The sequence below is a fragment of the Eretmochelys imbricata genome, chromosome 5 (assembly GCF_965152235.1).
Source record: "Eretmochelys imbricata isolate rEreImb1 chromosome 5, rEreImb1.hap1, whole genome shotgun sequence".
Lineage (NCBI taxonomy): Eukaryota > Metazoa > Chordata > Testudines > Cheloniidae > Eretmochelys > Eretmochelys imbricata.
In genome coordinates, this window is record NC_135576.1 from 135,451,286 (window position 1) to 135,472,017 (window position 20,732).

The 20,732-nt window shown below is 48.6% G+C and overlaps 1 pseudogene across 1 annotated transcript in view; it reads left to right on the forward strand.

Annotated features, from left to right (window-relative positions):
• LOC144265425 (uncharacterized) overlaps positions 1-20,732 on the forward strand; it is a 29,654-nt pseudogene that overhangs the window by 3,602 nt on the left and 5,320 nt on the right. Inside the window, exons 4-8 of the transcript XR_013346270.1 lie at positions 2,681-3,013; positions 8,489-8,615; positions 14,515-14,626; positions 14,985-16,405; positions 18,204-18,420. The product of XR_013346270.1 is annotated as an uncharacterized LOC144265425 (transcript). The remainder of the gene's footprint in view (positions 1-2,680; positions 3,014-8,488; positions 8,616-14,514; positions 14,627-14,984; positions 16,406-18,203; positions 18,421-20,732) is intronic.

A 20,732-nucleotide genomic window follows, 5' to 3' on the forward strand; every position in this document is an offset into this window, starting at 1 on the left:
TCTAGCATGTTCAGAGATTCAGGATTTCCTGAATGACCAGCTGATGGCCATTTGGAGTGATCTTGAGCATCAGGCTTGGCCCACTGCCCTTACTAATGCTTCAGGAGTACCATCTGATTTGTGGCCATGGAGACGTACTTGGAGATTTTCAGGATGGAGTTGCAAGTACTTGCAGTGCTCCTTCCAAGCATATGGGCCGGTAGCAGGGGTGTGGACTCCTACATACCGAATCCTGCTGGGTCCATGGGGAGGATGCATGTGGGACTGGATTATTCACCGTGATGTCTGGGAGATTAGACCACCTGGTATGCCTAGCCGATTTGTTGTTAGTGCTCCTGGAATAACACCTGATATTTGGATTGAAATAGGGAATCAGTGGATATTATGGCCCTTATAAATCCCCGCAGCTTCAATGTGTAACGAAATTGAAGCAGGGGGAAGTTGTCACAATATTTGACACAGTCTGTTGAGAAGGTATGGGACAAGGAACTACCCGGACAGGACAGTTACTTTTCCAAGCTAATGATAGTTGTGTATATGTTAAGGCCACCGCTTTGCAAGACTTACATTTTAATCTCACTACGATCACAGGAAATCACATTATTTCTTGGCCTGCAGAAAAAACCCTACAATTGGACCTTGGGTATCAGATTTCTTTTAATTGGACCACTTTGATACCCGACCGGTTTCAAAATTTACACTCACTCCTACCAGAGGTTAGGAAAATTTCTGATTTACAGGGTCAAATCCATGTGCTTCAGAATATATATCAAATTGAAAAATATGCTTTTCATACAGCCTATAGAGCGTCTACTTTGTGTACTAATTATGATGTAATGTGCTATGTAACGCAATGAAACAACTCCAGCATATTATTACAATGGGGATATTAATGCATGTATTGCTTTTGTTTAGTATAATAATATGTTACTGTTGTTGTAAGGGACGTACTAATAAAAATGCCTTTCATGTTCATACTAATAAGGCGTTATCGTTATATCCAGTTAAGACTTATAGGGCTGATTCTGATCCTCCTGAGCTAGAAACAGAAATACAAGGCTTGCTGCAATTGGAGGTTTAAGAATGTTAGTTGTGATAAAGGAAGCAGAAAAGCGGGGAGTGTGGAAGCAGGGAAAAAAAGAGAGGGTTTAAGTGCAGCCATTTAAGTGTCAGAAACAGAGCAACTGTTTTGTTAAGTCTTAGCCTAATATTGTGAGACCTGTAGAAGCAGGGCTCATGTCAGAAGCGAGTGGGAAACAGCAGAATAGTCAGTGTGACCTAGTCTTGAGATAACGACGTTTTGAGAAGAGAAAGTGAGAAAATACTGGATTAGATAGTAAATAGTCTAAATAAAATGAAGATGTTTTCAATTTCTGCACGTCACAAAGAGGTATAAATGTTTGTGTGATTTTGCTTGTACTTTGGAGAAACTGAGGCAGAGATGCTCTCTGTCAGCTGTTTTCTTCCCTTGCAATTGCTCGAATAAAGCTGTCTCTGATTTTGTTGCTTCCAACCTGAGAGTGGAGTTTGTTTTCTTCCACAATTGGAATTGGAAAAGGTTCAGAAAAGAGCAACAAAAATGATTAGGGGTATGGAACAGCTTCTTTATGAGGAGAGATTAAAAATCTGGGACTTTTCAGCTTGGAAAAGAGACAACGAAGGGGAGATATGATAGAAGTTTATAAAATCAAGACTGCTGTGGAGAAAGTAAATAAGGAAGTGTTATTTACTCCTCCTCCTAACACAAGAACTAGGAGTGCACCCAATGAAAGTAATAGGCAGCAGATTTAAAACAAACCAAAGGAAGCATTTCTTCACACAACGCACAGTCAACCCGTGGAACTCTTTGCCAGAGGATGCTGTGAAGGCCAAGACTAGAACGGAGTTCAAAAACCGAACAAGGTAAATTCATGGAGGATAGGTCCATGAATGGCCATTAGCCAGAATGTGCATGGATGATGTCCCTAGCCCCTGATTGCCAGAAGCTGGGAATGGACGTCAGGAGATGGATCACTTGTTGATTTCCTGTTCTGTTCATTATCTCTGGGGCACCTGGCCTTGGTCACTGTCAGAAGACAGGATACTGGGCTAGATGGAACTTTGATCTGACCCACTATGGCTGGATTTATGTACTAGGGAGTTTAGTGAGCCCAGTGTAATGGGAGGGAGTAGGAAAATCCCTGGGTGTGCAGAACACTGGGAAGTTAGAAGCCATCATTCAGGAGCAACAGATCCTAATTAGTCTGGAAAAGCTGAATGTGAAAAGTAAGAATCGGTGTCATATGACTCTGGCAATGAGAGGAGCCTGCAGAGAAGAGAGATTGTGGCTATTACACATGGTGAAGGGGGAGCAAGACTCCCAATGTCTCAAGAAGTTTCACTACCAGCCTAGGCCATTTTGACACACTGAGATGCCATCCAGACCAGTGAGGAGTTGTGTCCTCTGGGTGAGTTTCAATATTCTGCTGCTGGAGCTCCCTTGTCTGGATGCTCCCAGCCAGCATTCAAGGACACACTCAGTGTCTGTGTGACAAGTAACCCTTAAGCAGCAGCTCTGTTCCCAGCAGCCTGCTTTGGAGATGGAGCTCCCGACTCTCCAGGGACCGGAAGTGACATTGGGCAGAGGAGGAAGGAAGTCCCCCCCCGGGCAGGATGGGAGATGTAGTTCTTGACTCTCCAGGGAGCGGAAGTGACGTTGGGCCGGGGGAGGACGCGCCGGGCAGTGAACGCGCGCGGGGCGCTGCGGCTCTGCCTGGCTCGTGCGGGGCCGTTGGATCCTCTCCCGGAGCCGGAGAAGAGTTTTTGTGTCTCCCGGCTCTGGGCATGCGCAGATCGGGGGGTTGGGGAGAGCCCCGCATGCGCAGAGGCAGAGCTGCCCCGCTGCTGCTCCCTGGGGCTGGGGGCCGGGCTGAGCAGAGGGTCTGTGCCGGGGAGACCTTCGTTAACTCCCCGTGCCCGGCCCGGGCCCTGCTCCCGCTGGAGTCACCCCGTGCTGCGGAGCTGCAGCCTCCAGGTACCAGAGCGAGCCCCGGGGGCGGGGCCGGGGCCGGGCGGCGACTCTGCCCCCGTGTCCGGGGGGGACCAGGCATCTGGCAGCGGCGGGATCTGTTCCCTGGGGGGCCCGCGCCGCGGCGTGGGGGGCTCGGAGCTGCTGCCCCAGCAGGAGCCCAGCGCCCCGCGGGCCCGGCCAGGCTCTGCCCTGGGGTTCCTGCGTGTGGCTGGGCGGGAGGCTGCCGGGGGGGGGGGGGGGGGGGGGGTCTGGGAAGGGGCGGATGGGAAATGTCTGTGCAGCCTGGACATGGGCGGGAGGGGAGAAGAGCAGGTGACCCCCAAGGAGTGGGGAGAGAAGGGGGGGCTGAGATCCCCTCGGATTTCCCGCTGCCCTGGGGACCCCCGTCCTGCCCCCTTTCTTTCTAGAGAGCAACGAGCAACATCCAGGGTGACCCCCCCCGCCCATATCGCTGAGAGGGTCTTTGTTCTCCTCCCCCCACTGTACCCCATTTGCTCCCCACTTCACCCGTGGCCAGTTCAAATCTCAGGTTTCTGGTGTTTCCACCCCATTTTTACCTGCAGTGACTTGTCCTTTTTTCGGTGGGAAATCGTTCCCCTGAGTGATTTCTGAACTGGCAAGAGGGTTAATGGGCAGAGGCTGGGAGAGCCCTGAGACAGGGATACCGCTGGGCTGGGCTGGGCTGGGGGGGCCACTCTCTGCTGGCCACAGGGCATGGGAAGGCCCAGGAAGGGGAGCGAGGAGCAAGTATCCCCCAGGGAGAAGGCTCAATCCCAGGTTTCCAGTCCCGGCTACTTCCCCCACCCCCACCTTGCCCAGCCCACTGCCTGCTAGTCACATTCCCAGACACCATGGCCAGCCCCTCCCCTTCTGACCTGACTCCAGCCCCACTCCTTTCCCCTGTGAAAGCCACATCACCCAGGGCTCCCTGCTGGCCACGTGAATGTGAGGCAACAAGAATCCATCCCATTCTGTTGTTGTTCCCCTCAAACTTTCCCTCTTTTCTCTTGACCTGTTAAATGGTGACGTAAAATCTTCTCAGATGCTGGGCTTCTCTCTTATATTGGCATATCCTTAGTTTGTGCCCCATTTTCTCCTCAGTTCTGAAATACTGATATCAAATTCTTGAAAATCTTCCTGCTTTTCTCCGCAGGTGTCTGTGTGAGATCAGGGCTGTTATTGTTCTGAGCGTGGCTCAGGCCTTGACTGAGATCAGGTGCCCCAGTGTGCCGGGCACTGCACAAACCCTAACCAAGTTTGGGGCACCTTTTGTGCCAGGAACTGCACAGACCCTTACAGAAAGCAGGGACCTTGCTGTACTGGGTGCTACAGTGACCCCGACTGAGCTCCTCCCCCTTTTTGTGCCAGGCCCTGCATCAACATCAAGTGAAATCAGGCTCCAGTTGTGCCAGGTACTGCAGAGATGGCAAACAAAATCAGGGACCTTGTTGTTCCTGGAGCTGCAGAGACCCCAAGTGAGATCTGGGTCCTGTTCCGCCAGGCACTGCAGAGACCCCAACATAGGTCAGACCCCGCTGTTGTGAAGATCCCAAGTGAGATCTGCACCCCTGTTGTGACAGGTAAAACTGAGATCTGGACACCCACCCCCGTGCAAAGGAGTGCAAGACTGTGGCCCAGATTAGAATCTCATAGAAGATCAGGGTTGGAAGGGACCTCAGGAGGTCATCTAGTCTAACCCGCTGCTCAAAGCAGGACCAAATCATTGGAGCCAGGGTTTTGTCAAGCCTGACCTTAAAAACCTCTAAGGAAGGAGATTCCACCACCTCCCTAGGTAACCCATTCCAGTGCTTCACCACCCTTCTTGTGAAAAAGTTTTTCTTAATATCTAACCTAAACCTCCCCCGCTGCAACTTGAGACCATTACTCCTTGTTCTGTCATCTGCTACCACTGAGAACAGTCTAGATCCATCCTCGTTGAAAGCAGCTATCAAATCCCCCCTCATTCTTCTCTTCTGCAGACTAAACAAACCCAGTTCCCTTAGCCTCTCCTCGTAAGTCATGTGCTCCAGCCCCCTATTAAGAACATAAGAATGGCTGTACTGGTTCAGACCAAAGGTCCATCCAGCTCAGTATCCTGTCTGCCAACAGTGACCGGTGCCAGGTGCCCCAGAGTGAGTGAACCTAACAGGTAATGATCAAGTGATCTCTCTCCTGCCATTCATCACCCACGTTTGACAGAGGCTAGGAACGCCATTCCTTACTTATCCTGGCCAATAGCCATTAATGGACTTAACTCCATGAATGTATCCAGTTCTGTCTTAAACCCTGTTATATTCATTTTTGTGCCCTCCGCTGGACTCTTTCCAATTTTTCCACATCCTCCTTGTAGTGTGGGGCCCAAAACTGGACACAGTACTCCAGGTGAGGCCTCACCAATGCCGAATAGAGGGGAATGATCACGTCTCTTGATCTTCTAGCAGTGCTCCTACTTATACAGCCCAAAATGCCGTTAGCCTTCTTGGCAACAAGGGCAAACTGCGGACTTATATCCAGCTGCTCATCCACTGTAACTCTTGGGTCCTTTTCTGCAGAACTGCTGCCTAGTCACTCGGTCCCTAGTCTATAGCAGTCTATGGGATTCTTCCATCGTAAGTGCAGGACTCTGTACTTGTCCTTGTTGAACCCCATCACTTTTATTTTGGCCCAATTCACTAAATTATCTAGGTCCCTCTGTATCCTATCCCTACCCTCCAGCTTATCCACCACTTCATACATAGTCTGTATCCATAACTTCAGATACAAACATGATACATGCACACAAATAGGATAATCATATTCGGCAAAGCATAACTTTTCCAATGACACCACACATGATGCATATTGCACAAAATGCATTATAATTCTGTCCTAATCATATTATAATCATACCACTATGCTGAATATGGGGTGTCCTGTCAGGCAGGGTCTTATTTCAAGGCACAGGAGTTGGGAATGGAACTTCCCCTCTTTGTGGAACAGGAAATAACCCTCCAGCCAGGGCTGGGAAAATGTCCCAGACTTCCAGTGCTGGAGCCTGAATCTACTGACACTTCATTAGTTACCACCACTCCCAGTCTTTGTGGCAACTGCAAACTTTATCAGTGAGGATTTTATATTCTCTTCTAGGTCATTGATAAGAATGTTAAATAGCACAGGGTCAAGAACCAATCCTTGCAGGAACCCTCCAGAAATAGATCCACTCAACCATGGTTCCCCATTTACAATCACAGTTTTTAATCTATTTAACGTATGCCAGGTTTATTTTGTATCATTTTAGTTTTTTAGTCAAAATATTGTGCTGAACCAAGTCATATGCCTTACAGAAGTCTAGGTATATTGCATCAATACTATTAGCTGCAACCAGTGGTGAGCTGGAGCTGGTTCGCACCGGTTCGCTAGAACCAGTTGTTTAGAAGCCCTTTTAGAACCGGTTGTTCTGCGAGGGACAGCTGGTTCTAAAAGGGCTTCTAAATTTAACCGGCCAAAAGTGGCGTCTTAGGCGCCGACTCCACGGGTGCTCCAGGGCTGGAGCACCCAAGGGGAAAATTTGGTGGATGCAGAGCACCCACCGGCAGCTCCCTGCCCCACCCCCGGCCGCAGCTCACCTCCGCCTCCTCCCCTGAACACGCCACCCTGCTCTGCTTCTCCACCCCCACCCCAGGCTTCCCGCAAATCAGCTGTTCGTGTGGGAAGCAGGCCCAGGGAGGCGGAGGTGAGCTCAGGCGGGGGAGGAGGGCCACCTGCACCGCAGCAGTTAACCCCGGGGGGGGGGGGGGGCAGGGGAACCACTCCCCGCCCCAGCTCACCTCTGCCACCCTTGGCCTGAGCGTGAAGCCACTGCCTGCTTCTCAGCCCTCCCAGGCTTCCTGCCGAACAGCTGATTCTTGGGAAGCCGGGGCGGGGGGCGGGGCGCGGAGAAGCAGAGCGGGGTGGTGCGTTCAGGGGAGGAGGCGGAGCGGAGGTGAGCTGGGGCCAGGCATGGGGTGGGGAGCTGCCGGTGGGTGCTCTGCACCCACCAATTTTCCCCGTGGGTGCTCCAGCCCCGGAGCACCCAGGGAGTCGGCGCCTGAGGCGCCACTTTTGATGTGATCAGTGGGGGAGCGGCTGCTCCCCCCTAGCTATGCTCCCCCGCCCCTAGGAGCCAGAGGGACCTGCCGGATGCCTCCTGGGAGCTGCCCCAGGTAAGCAGCCCCGGGACTCCCCACCTTGCCCCCCGGCAGGTGCCTCTGGCTCTTAGGCGTGGAGTGGGCACCCACTTCGGTGGCCCACGAGACCTTCCTGCCCGGTTCTGGGGGCAGCCAGGGGACAGGGATGGGGGTGGATGGGGCAGGGGTCCTCGGGGCAGGGGGGGGGCGTGAAGGAACGCGGGGGGGTTGGATGGGGCAGGAGTCCCAGGGGGCAGGGATGGGCAACGACCCCCTCGTGGGGTGAGGAGGGAACCCGTTGTTAAGATTTTGGCAGCTCATCACTGGCTGCAACCAAACTTTTGATCTCATCCACTAAGGATATCCAATTAGTTTGATAGGATCTATTTTTTCTAAACCTTTGTTAATGGGTACTAATTACATTACCCTCCTTTATTTCTTTATTAATGAAATCCAGTATTGGATGCTCCATTATCTTGCCCAGTATCGATGTCAGACTGACACGCTTTTAATTAGCTGGGTCATCTCTCTTACATTTTTTAAATATTGGCACAGCATTAGCTTTATTCCAGTCTTCTGGAATTTCCCCAATGTTCCAAGTCCTAAGTAAATTCAACCTTAACAGTCCACCTCACTCTTCCACCAGGTATTTTAAAACTCTTGGATACTAGTTGTCTGGACCTGCTGATTTAAACATGTCTAACTTTAATAGCTGCTGTTTAATGTCCTTGTGAGTTATTGTTGGAATGGAAAGAGTGTTGTCGTCAACATCTTGTGATATGACTATATCATGTGTTTTTATCCAAACCCAGGAGAGAAATATTTATTGAACAGTTCTATCTCTTCTGCATTATTTTTGATAATTCCACCATTTCTGTATAGTAATTTACCACTACCATTGTTAGGATTAATTTTGAACTTTATAAACCTTTAAAAACTTCCTTCTTATTTTCATTGATTGATCATTGATTTCTGATAGCTTCCGTTACCAATTTTCTACAATTCTGACCTTCTATCTTATATTCTTTACTATCGACTTCCCCTTTCTTCCATACAGTTTATTTGTAGAGTTGGGATTCCTACCAGGGAGCCAGGCTCTGGCTAGTAGGTATGTGATGAATGTGAAAACCCTGCCTTAGTCTGTCAGCTGGGAGACACAATGGTTCTCTTTTTCTACCCTCTGATGCCTCCTGGCTGCTCTAAGCAAGGTGGGGGTGGGACTCTGTTAACATGTGCCTCCCGAAGCTTCCGTTTACCTGGTGCTGCTGTTCTGTGAATAGTGGGGTTGTGACTGGGGCAGCAGATACTGAGTGTTGGACTCTTGCTGTTTCAGAGACCGGTGACTTTCGAAGAGGTGGCTGTATATTTCATCAGGGAAGAGGGGGCTCTGCTGGACCCCACTGTTAGAGCCCTCTACAGGGATGTCATGCAGGAGAACTATGAGACTGTGGTCTGGCTGGGTAAGGAGTCCTGTCCACTGGGTTATAAGAAGCTGTGGGGTCTCTAAAGAACTTGAGTAGTAATAACTTTATACCTGTATTCGTCATGCAAGTTTTGACAAGTTCTGCCCCTCCCGCTCCCCCCCACTGTTTTTGCCTTATCTCCCATCCACTAGAATAATTTTTGGACATGTGCCTTTTTGGTGTTGTCAGTCATTTTAAAATTGCATTTAATTTATCATTATTGGATACATTAATAACTACATTAATAACTAGAGCTTTCATGCCTTTTCCTCATTTTAAAAGGAAAATATGCTGCCTGTAGAATTCTAAATTGAGTAAATAGGTGTATGACTCATGCATGTCTTGTGTGACAGTCAGATGAGCTCAGCTTTTGATAGGAGAGTGTATAATGTTGCCATTCAGGACCCCATGGGTGAGGGGAGAACAGAGCTGTGGGAGGGGAGGAGAAGCGGGGAGTAGCTAATTCTCGGGTGCTAGGACATCAGGAGTGTATGTGCCGGATTAGAGGTAAGAAGGAGCAGGGAGGGATGAGGTAGTGAGAGACGAGGAGGGAACATAGGAAGCTCACAAGGTGCCTGGACGTGCTGGTGGCTGAGAGTAATGGGAAGAAGGTGAGGGAAGTGTGGAGGAAAGGCACCCAGGAGGTGGGCTGGGTGGATCAGTGGGAGGTAGGAGAGTTTTGGGGATCTAGAGCTGTGGGGGATCCCAGATCTTTAACCCCAAATCCCTGCCCGGGCCTTTTTGCTTTACAGCCTGCACTCCAGTTTTATTTCTGTTCAGTTTCACTTCATTATACATTTCCCCCCAAACATTATTATTTTAACTCTTGACCTCCCTCTCCCACTCATTATCCCACTCCCCATATAACCTCCCTGTCTCTATGCACAGCAACCCCATCCACCGACCCTGAGTCCTTGATGCATTCCTCCCTCCCACAGCAGGGCCACTACCCAGGCACAAATGGGCACCTTGTTGATGATGTCAGGGTGGTAGTGTAGCCTGTACAATTTTTACACCTACATACTGGGGTACAACTTGCCCTTTTACATGGCTGCTCACAGTTAATTGAGAAGATGAAATTTGGTGAAACACGCAGAAACTTAATTTAATACAGGCAGTTATAATTGGAATTGCAGCTAGCAAGAGATGTTAAGAGTAACAAGAAGGGTTTCTTCAGGTATGTTGGCAACAAGAAGAAAGTCAAGGAAAGTGTGGGCCCCTTACTGAATGAGGGAGGCAACCTAGTGACAGAGGATGTGGAAAAAGCTAATGTACTCAATGCTTTTTTTGCCTCTGTCTTCACGAACAAGGTCAGCTCCCAGACTGCTGCACTGGGCAGCACAGCATGGGGAGGAGGTGACCAGCCCTCTGTGGAGAAAGAAGTGGTTCGGGACTATTTAGAAAATCTGGACGAGCAAAAGTCCATGGGGCCGGATGCATTGCATCCGAGAGTGCTAAAGGAGTTGGCAGATGTGATTGCAGAGCCATTATCTTTGAAAACTCATGGCGATAGGGGGAGGTCCCGGACGACTGGAAAAAGGCTAATGTAGTGCCCATCTTTAAAAAAGGGAAGAAAGAGGATCCTGGGAACTAAAGGCCAGTCAGCCTCACCTCAGTCCCCGGAAAAATCATGCAGCAGGTCCTCAAGGAATCAATTCTGAAGCACTTAGATGAGAGGAAAGTGATCAGGTACAGTCAGCATGATTATGTAACCAATTATATCCCACCACCTTAATTAGTTTACACCCAGCAAAATTAATTATACAGCAGACAGGAACAATCACAGAACCAGAGAGATTATACAGACAAACAATAGTAAAGTGGGAACTATAATGACAGAACAATACAGAAGTGACGATTTCACATCCCAGCTACTGATAAGTGAATTCTTGCCAGACAGGATGCTATCAAACTAAGTTTCCTTTTACATTTTCTAGGCACTTCCCTTTCTCTGGAGGTGATAGGAATACAATCCTGTCCTGATAGTGCCTAACAGCCCAATAGCACCTTATTTCAATGTGACTAGTTTGGAATGTGAGGAGGTGACCAGTCGCTTCCTAGCTTATGGCTGCCTCTGCTGCTTAGCCAGAGGCCTTAGCCTAAGAACAGGGCCTCAGACTGTCACAGTAAGAGAAGGCCCTTACACCAGCAGACAGTGATTTTGATTCTTTCTTTTATACCTCTAGAACTAGCCAAGTGATAAGAATACCCCTAAATTCTTAAAGTACAAGCCTTTGCAGACAGGCCTGAATATCTTTATCCTAACAACTCTGATTACAGTAATGTCAATAGCTGCCCCACCCCATATGTGGCCTTTGGGAAGTCCATAATTAAGCATCAAGCATTAATACTCATGATTTACATCACTTATTTACATCACTATTTATTAATAATGCTAATATATGAATGCGGCCCAACTGCTGAGCTACTGCATAGCAACCTAACTGCTAAAGCCCGCCCCCTTCTTTCAGAATCCTGTGGTGTATTGCACCTGTTGGTGATTACTTGTTAGTCTTTTAAAATGTGGAGTCAAAATATCTCACCTGGGATTCTCTCCTTATCCTGAGGCCTATTCAGCTAAATCCTAGACTTCATCATAATCACTCCCACAAAGCCTCAACCTAATATAAGGCCCTTAACTGTAGCAAGCTTAGGCTACGTTTACACTACCATGGTCAGTTGACCTACGCCACGCAACTCCAGCTATGTGAATAACGTAGCTGGAGTGAACATAACTTAGGTTGAGTTACTGCAGGGAGTACACTGCGGGGGGTCGATGGGAGAGCGTGGGGATAGAGTATAGGAGTTGACTGGAGAGCCAGCTGCAGTCAATCTGCAGTTGATTTGGCGGGTCTTAACTAGACCCACTAAATCGACCACCAGTGGATCAATCTCAGAGCGTGGATGCTGGCTGTAGTGTAGACCTGCCCTTAATAGCCCATTTATTTATGTTCACCTCCTTGACCCTCCATGCATATTGCAAGCTAATAAGCAATTTTCTGATAATGACATTTTATCTCTAGTGCGTATAAAATTGCACACAAGACTTGAGACTAGGTCAAAGATCATAAAATCAGATCGGGGTGAACAGGAGTGAGAGTTTGGAGAGACTCTTGGCCCCGCTGTCTCCATCTGCAGCAGCCACAAGCTGCCTTCCCTCTGGGCTCCTTGGATCTTGGAGCCTGTCCCTTCTGAGATTGCATGGCCCAGTTCTTGTTTTTTACATTCTCCTTTTCTGGATTCAGAGTAGCAGCTGTGTTAGTCTGTATCTGTAAAAAGAAAAGGAAGACTTGTGGCACCTTAGAGACTAACAAATTTATTAGAGCATAAGTTTTCGTGAGCTGCAGCTCACTTCATCGGAAGAATTAGAGGCTGTTGCTCCTGAATTTCAGTGTTTAATTCCCCAGCCTTCTCCACACACTGGAGGAGTTTTATTCTCCCTCCCTTTTTCCTGAATCACTAGATTTCCTAATTCCCCACAATGTGCTTTTGCAATATCACAGTTCTGGGACAACTAAGCCTCTGACCTGCCTCCATGGTCTGCTCAAGGAGTGCCCGCTCAGGTATCAGGTCTCTAGCCAGCCCCTCTCTATGGGTAGGGACCCACATGCCTCTCCTTTTTGACCAGGTTTGAGGATTGCAGCTTCTCCTACATTGTGTTCACTGGACTAACCTCCAGTTCCTGTGCTTTGCTTTTCCTCCAAGGGCTGTAAGCACTGTGTGTGAGATAGAGTTGGGAATTTTGGTGATACTTCTATGATGCCAATACACACCTCAGTTTCCCTATCTGATTGGTATTGCTATAATTAGAAAGAGCAGGAGACACGAAGTGTTTTGTCATGGGGTGATATGAATGGGTCATTAAGGACTGGCTGGGACCAACCCACATCAATGGAACACCCGACAGAGACAAGGGAATAATTGTCACCTGTCCACGGGAGGATCTCCCCTTGGCTGAGTGAAGCATTTGTGGACTCATTATGTTTTTGGGAGCAGGAAGAACTGGGCTTGCAGATGCAGGGAGCTCTATTGGAGAGAAGACAAATGGACAGGTACAGTGAATGGAAACCAAACTGTTTTCTAGAGCAGCATGGTTCAAGGGCATTGGCCAGCATGGACTATATTGTCGTCTTTGCTTCTCTGTCCTAATCTAAAGACTTTCAATGCTGCGTTTCGATTGACTAATAAACCCTGCTATGTTTTAAAAGTCTGCCCAGTGTCACAGCACAAACTTGCACTGTGCATTGAATGAGGAACAGTCTCTGAACAGGAGTGTCATTCAGTTGGACCTGTTGGCAGAGCTCACAGGTTGAAATAGTGTTGAAGCCAGAGGCTCAGTCGTAGGTGTTGAAGCTACATTGGCCTATCATTGGGGGGTCCAGTGCACTCAAGGTGCACCTCCCAAGGACTGTTTAAAAGCCAGGGCATTTCACAGATCCTATGGATCCATGACAGTGTCAGTGTGCCATATGGGAAAAAGATGTAAAGCAAGAAGAGCATCAAAATGCATATTTCCCATCAGTCCTCTTGGGAATCCCCGATCATTTCCAAAGTGTATTAAAACCTTCTTTAAAAGCTTACGTCTTGGTTATCAGGTCATGTCAGTTTGTAGCCCAAAAAGACCCCCTTCAGTCAGCTCAAACTCAGCTGTTTCTCCCCAAAAAGTCTGTCTGTTGTCTTCAGTCTCCTGAACGAGTAAAATCAGTCACTGCCCCTTTCTGTATGGGGCAAAGCTTCAAAAGATGAAATTCTGTATAACCAGCCTTTAGATCCAGCCTTAGTGATACCAGATTGCACAGGAAACCTATCCCTCAGCCCTCCCCGGTATCATCTGGCCCATCTCAGCATCATAGTCTGTGAAGTATTCATGCTTTCAAGGGCTGGCTCAAAGATACAGATAACAGTCATAAATAGGGTCAGTGTTTGCTGGCAACGAAAACAGAGTAGTTGACAAACATGAGCAATATATAATCCTTTACAGCCTGAAAGTGCATTGTGGGAGAGGACAGGAGCCCGCTGTGTGGGGGAGGTGGGGCCCAGACACTGGGGATTGAGAGCCTAGAGCCGTCTGTGTGCTGGGGAGACGGGTCATGAACCAGCTGTGTGCCGGGGAGATGATCAGGGGACAGGTGTTGCTGACACAGTCAAGAGCAGGTGCGAGCGCCGTCTGCTCTGCAGCATGATGAGGGTGCCCGGCGTCCCACTGGCAAGTGCCCTGCCTCTCAAGGGGAAGCTCCACCGTGTTTTTTCTGAGCCCAGACTTGTATGAGGAAGGAAGAAACTGGTAGGAAGTCTCAAAGCAGCCAGTCCCCAGCCTTTTCCCTGTGCCCTGGGGAGGAGTCAGGTGTCTCCAGGGAGAAATCTGGGGTTTGTGACCCTGCATCCCCACCCACCCTCTGTTCAGCTATTCTGGATGTGAAGAGTGATTCCAGAAATGAAGAGTAATTTCAGGAAAAAATGCAGTAATAGCAGCAGTTTCCGGATAACACTGGCCCTAGTCATAACATGAAATACAATAGTCTCAAGAGATATACCTGTGTTCATCAGATCTGTCACTCTGCCTTCACATCGTTCACTCTGCTGGTGGGTTCTGCCTCGTCCCCCATTCTGTGTCTGTCTTGTCTATTTAGATTGTAAATTCTTCAGGGCATGGGCCATCTACTATTCTGGGTTTGTACTGTGCCTAGCACAACGGGGGCCCACGGTTAGTTGGCTCTTAGGCACTAAGGTAATGAATGTGATTTATAATAATAACTCTCCTGCCACTTTGAGCCAAGGATGCTAGCCTTGGGATGTTACTTCTTAAAAATGAGCTGGGGTTAAAACCATGGAATATTCCTTGTGACAAGTATCCCACAAATTCCATGGACCTTCCTTGTTTTCTTTGCCTTCCCAGGGTTTCCAATTTCCAAACCTTATGTGATCTCGCAGCAGGAATGAGGGGAACAGCCGTGGGTCTCAGACCTCTATGGCTCTGAAAAAAAGTGCTCCTGAGACCGTCTGCACAGGTGAGGAATTGGGTCAACCATCTCAATAACTGTCAGTGAATACAGGAAGCATTTGGGATGCCCTACAAAGACTCCAAGTTGTAAGCTGTCCAAGTTCAGGATTGTTCCCTGCAGATGTGGAGTCATTAGGCAGATGTCATTCATGGCTTCCCACCTATCCTGACTGACAGGTGGCAGCAGGTCCCTCCCCAATCTCACTTTCCCCTGAGAGTTCTGGTGAGATGCACGCCCAGAACTGATACCTTCCTCTCTCTCCTCTGGGGAAGGGTTTGGGGAAAATCAGCTCCTGATAGGTTTGATCTCTCCCGCACATATTTTGGTTTGTTCACACCTTTTTCCATTCCTCTCTCTGGTGCAGGGAGTGACCTATGTCTGGATTCTCTCTGTCTCCCATCAGGTGACGGGATGGTGAGTGAGAACGAGGAGACACCCCAGCAGGAAGATGCTGAGCAAGTAGAACCACATGGGATATTATCAGGAATATCCAAAGGGAATGTTTCTGGGAGTTGTGCACTGCCAGAAAAAGCAAAAGCCTGTGAGATTCAGGACAGGCCAGAGGAAAACTCAGACCTTATTACATGCGAGACCATCAGCTTGGAAGAGACATGCTACATATGTCATGAGTGTGGGAAAAGCTTCAGTGGGAACTCTGACCTTCTCACACATCAGAGAATCCACAGGGGAGAGAAACCCTACACATGCTCTGAGTGTGGGAAAAGCTTCAATCGGAGCTCACACCTTAACAGACATAGGAACATCCACACAGGAGAGACACCCTACACATGCGCTGAGTGCAGGAAAAGCTTCAATCGGAGCTCAAGCCTTATTAGACATAATAGAATCCACACAGGAGAAAAACCCTACACGTGCTCTGAGTGTGGGAAACGCTTCAGTTATAACTCAGTCCTCATCTCACATCAGAGAATCCACACAGGCGAGACACCCTACATGTGCTCTGTGTGTGGGAAAAGCTTCAATCAGAGCTCAAGCCTTATTAGACATCAGAAAATCCATACTGGGTGGACACCCTACACGTGCCCTGAGTGCGGGAAATGCTTCAGTTATAGATCAGCCCTTACCATACATCAGAGAAGTCACACAGGTGACAAACCCTATGGATGTTCTGAGTGTGGGAAACGCTTCATGGATAGTTCAGCCCTCGTCACACATCAGAGAATCCACACAGGAGAGAGACCCTACATGTGCTCTGAGTGTGGGAGAAGCTTCAATCAGCGCTCACACCTTATCAGACATCGGGCAATCCACATAAGAGAGACGCCCTACACATGCGCTGAGTGTGGGAAAAGTTTTAAGCGGAGCTCTGCCTTCATATCACATCAGAGAATCCACACAGGAGAGATGCCCTACACGTGCTCTGAGTGTGGGGAATGCTTCAGTTATAGCTCAGCCCTTACGAAACATCAGAGAATCCACCGTGGAGAGACGTCCTACATGTGCTCTGAGTGTGGGAAAAGCTTCAATCAGAGCTCAAGCCTTATTAAACATCAGAAAATCCACATATGAGAGAACTGTAATAAATGCCTTGATTCCAGCTGGCCAAAGATTGTTTTTTACAAAATCACAATTGCCAATTCCCACATAGTGACCTTTGCACCATGTTCACCGTGGTCTCTCAGCTCCCCTAGATGAGTTGCCTGCTTCTGCCTTTTGCAGCTCCCCGTTCTTTGGGGTCAGTCCTGTGATTTTTTTCCTATCCTCTTTTCCTTTTGAGTTGTAGGAGTGTGTCTCCCTCCAGCCAGGAATGTTCGTCAGCTCCAGGTAGGGGAGAGAGATTTGACCCAACGAGCTACACTGAGGCAAAAACTGCCTGGGCCTTACATTCACTAGGACTGTACGTGGTGTTGGCTGCTCAAGTGACCTTGGTGTAAAAAGACAATTATAGTGGTAGTGCAGATGTAGCCCAGGTGCCGTGGTTGGCATTAGCTTTCCCCTTGGCCTGACCTAAACTCCATCACTTTTCCTAGTCTAAACAGACCCTGAGCATCACAGTTATACTGTCCCCCCATTTCAAAGCAATTGTTAGTTATCAAGTTCCCCCTTTGGGAACCATTTTTTTCATTCCCAGTTGCTCTGATGTTGCTTCAGGTTGTGCTGGAGACCAGATATTTTTACTACCATTTTCCTCTCTTAAAATATATTGAACTGTAACAGAGAACAGGAACAGGGCACGGATAGGGAAAAATGTTATTTCACCCTCTGTAGCAACAGAAGAAGATAGGGTAAGTCACAGGGATTCCCTTATTCCCCATCACCAACCCAGTCCCCCTGTTGTTAAAGTGGTTAGGTCAATATTTTTTCTAAAGGGCTGGGAAGAGTATTCCCTAGTAATGACTTGTAACTAAGCAAAATACCCATGCATTTGGCTCCCAAAGAAGCTGTGGCTCAGGTCCTGCAGGAGATTGCTCCTGAAGAAATCTCCTTCCTAATCTGTTAGGAATCATGTTGCTTACTATTTGGGAAATGCAATCCCTATCTAGGTAGGGCTGGGAAAAATGGAAGTGACATTTCTATTCAGCTCTTCACTGTCAGATGCTGCAAATGCGTAGAAAATGATATCTGTGTTGAATGTGATATAGCTGCAGAAAGATACTTATTTTTAATAGATACCTGACATGTGGTGTCTTACAGGGATTCTAAGCCACTCCTGAATTTAGTCCCTAATTTGAATGTGTGCCACCAGATTAAGGAAATAAAAGGGCATATTTGGGGGAGTTATACCTCACTTTCACTACTGATATATTGTGTGGTTGGTGAAGAATTCTATGACAGAGAAGTGTAAAATTACTCCAAGTAAGGTCAAAGATTTGACAAGAACTCAGGTAGAAACTGCAGGTACGAGTGGTTGATTTTCACCCTAGAAGTGGAAGCTATGGTAACCTGTGGTCCAGGTAAACTGTTTTTAGAACACTGCTCCCCAGTTAAGTGCCACTGATCATGGTCCTAAAGGATGCCATGATTAAATTGGGAACAACTGTCTTTTACCATTTGGAGCCAAAGTTTCATGAAGCACAGAGAGAAACAGCTGATTCCTTCAGAGCCATTCCATGCCTATGGGTCCCAATCTGGCTGACTTGCTGGACAAGAAGCACTTCCATGCTGGGCAAATGATGGTAGCCAATGAGGAAATGTACCAGATTCCAAGTTCAGACTGCAGGAGACATGAATGCTGAGTCCAGAGTCTGTGGTTTGGTCTCGTAGCTTTACTGTTAAGTCCCTATGCATTTGTATCGCTTCTCCACCTGCTGCTACATTGAAAGATTAGAAAGTGTGAAAATAGAGCATAGGTGCTTTTTCTCATAATGCAACCTTCCCACGTAGTGTGAGACCCCTTCCACCCACACTTATGGGAGAAGATCCAGGGAGAAATGAACTCACAGAAATGGAAGGCTCCTAGGTAACTGTAGAATGTGACTTCACACAAAGCTGACTGGGTGGAAATGGGAATTAAGAGAAAACTGCCCTATAGGTTTATATTTTGTAATCTTTAAATGAATTGTTACCAGCGACAATGAAATTAAACATGAAGTTAATTAATTAGTTAACCCTTCCTTCCTAGCAGAGGAAGCCACACCCCGGAAGCTCTGCTGGGCATGCTCCAACTGGAGAACACGTATAAAAGTCTGCAGAGTTTCTCAGCCTGGGCTGACTGCCGGAGGGGAAGGAGGCACGCCGCCAGCTCCTGAGGAGGGACAGCCCGCACTCCAGGATCCAGAGGCCAGCCAAGCCGAGGCCCAGATGGAGGATCCCCCAAAGTGGAGTACACTGTGTTTATGGTAGGGAGTGACCCAGGGGAACTTTGAAGACAAAGTGTGTTAGAGCCGCAACAACACGCGGCATGTTGCAGGCAGATCCCCGTCGAGCTAAGGCCAAGGGGAACCCCGCCACTAGCAGGGCCCTGGGTCAGGACCTGGTGGAGAGGGCGGGCCCAGGTCCCCCTACTAGCCCACCCACACTGCCCTGACACTTGGGGCAAGCTGCATGGACTCCGGCCACTAGGCTGCATTACCCCGCCAAAGGGGGGGCGGTGGCCATTGGGCCGCACTTCCCTGACACGGTGGGTGAGCTGCATGGACTCCGGCCTCTAGGCTGCACCACCCTGCCTGTGAGGGGGAAGGTATTTGGACTCTGGCCATTGGGCCACACCGCCCTAATACTTGGGGCGAGTTACCTGGACTCTGGCCACTGTGCCACACCGCCCTGCCTGTGAGGGGGAAGTTATATAGACTCTGGCTGTTGGGCTGCACCACCCCGCCTGTGAGGGGGAAGGTATTTGGACTCTGGCCATTGGGCCACACCGCCCTGATACTTGGGGCGAGTTACCTGGACTCTGGCCACTGTGCCACACCGCCCTGCCTGTGAGGGGGAAGTTATATAGACTCTGGCTGTTGGGCTGCACCACCCCGCCTGTGAGGGGGAAGGTATTTGGACTCTGGCCATTGGGCCACACCGCCCTGATACTTGGGGCGAGTTACCTGGACTCTGGCCACTGTGCCACACCGCCCTGCCTGTGAGGGGGAAGTTATATAGACTCTGGCTGTTGGGCTGCACCACCCCGCCTGTGAGGGGGAAGGTATTTGGACTCTGGCCATTGGGCCACACCGCCCTGATACTTGGGGCGAGTTACCTGGACTCTGGCCACTAGGCAGCACTACCCTGCCTGTGAGGGGGAAGTTATATAGACTCTGGCTATTGGGCTGCACCACCTTGCCTGCGAGGGGGAAGGTATATGGACTTTGGCCATTGGGCCACACTGCCCTGACATTGGGAGAGATTTATATGGACTCTGGTCATTAGGGCTCACAACCCCGATCAAAGGGGTGATTGTGCAGAAACAGGCCATTAGGCCACATTGGGCCGCCCACAGAGAGATGGGCATGGGAGACTTGAGAGTGGCGAGGGTTCGACACCCCATCCCACCCCTGCCACAAAGGGGTGCTGTGGTGCCAGACCCACCACAGGCTGATTATGTGATAACTTTCAGTGTTCCAATATAATTCAGGTTTTCTTCTAGTTCTCTCCCTGCCCCCTCCTACTATATAGGAAATTGTTGCTAATCCTGAAATTAAAACCTCACTCCAAAGGAATTAGAGTGGAGGAATATGTGAGAGAAATAGCATGGATGAAAATAGAGACCTAGTATAGACTGTCATTATTTCTATTTAAAATTGAATTTATTTTGATAAATTTTTAAATAAACCATCTGTTAGGAGGAAAATTACTTGAGACAAGATGTGTAACAGCCACAGAGTTCCCCAGGTCTCTTGTTTTCAAAGCAAAGATGTCACATAAGGCAGGACATGTCAAAATCTAAACTGGTGATGGATGTGTGATGGGAGCTTTTCTGGGGTTGTTTTTTTTTTGGGTTTGTTTTTGCAACCAGTTATTTTTGTAGGTGCTGAGGTCCCTTTTCCTTTTAAGTACAACACTTTAACTCCCAGGCCTGGCTCTGGAAACCTTCTCAGAACTGGCCTTTTGTTTCTTTCATGTGTGATATCTTTGGGGTTCACATCCACACTACATGCGGTTCACAGCAACAGATACTTGGAGAAACCTGCTGGGTTAAGTGGACCTTTTCCAAACTGACATTGGCCTAAAGTCTGCCTCAGTTCAGCTGGATTGGGACACATCTGTATCAAGGGAGTGGTTCACACCTGATTTTCCCAGAGACCTCGGGGGAGGGTGGTAAAATAGGATAAGTAGGAATCTACAACAATGAAGTTAAAGATCAGGGTGAAAGACCCTCACTTTGCAGGTCAAAAAGCCTGTTCTGTTCATTCCTTCTGACACATCTGGCACTGGTCACTCTCAGGCAGCACATGGGGTTAGATGGACCCTTGGTCTGACCCAGTATGGCCAGTCTTGTGTTCTTATGTAAGCCCTCTACAGCCTTGTCTACACCGGCAAGCGTCTGCACAGTCAACCAGATTTCTGCAGTGTAACTTCTGAGGTGTGCACACTGCCAAGCCACTTAGTGCGCAGAAACTGCTCAGTAGCAGTGCTGTAAAAATAGCACCCTGATGAGAGGCGTACAGCTTTCTGTGCCGGGGCTACAATGCTGCGGTGCCAGTGTAGACACCCTGTTCCA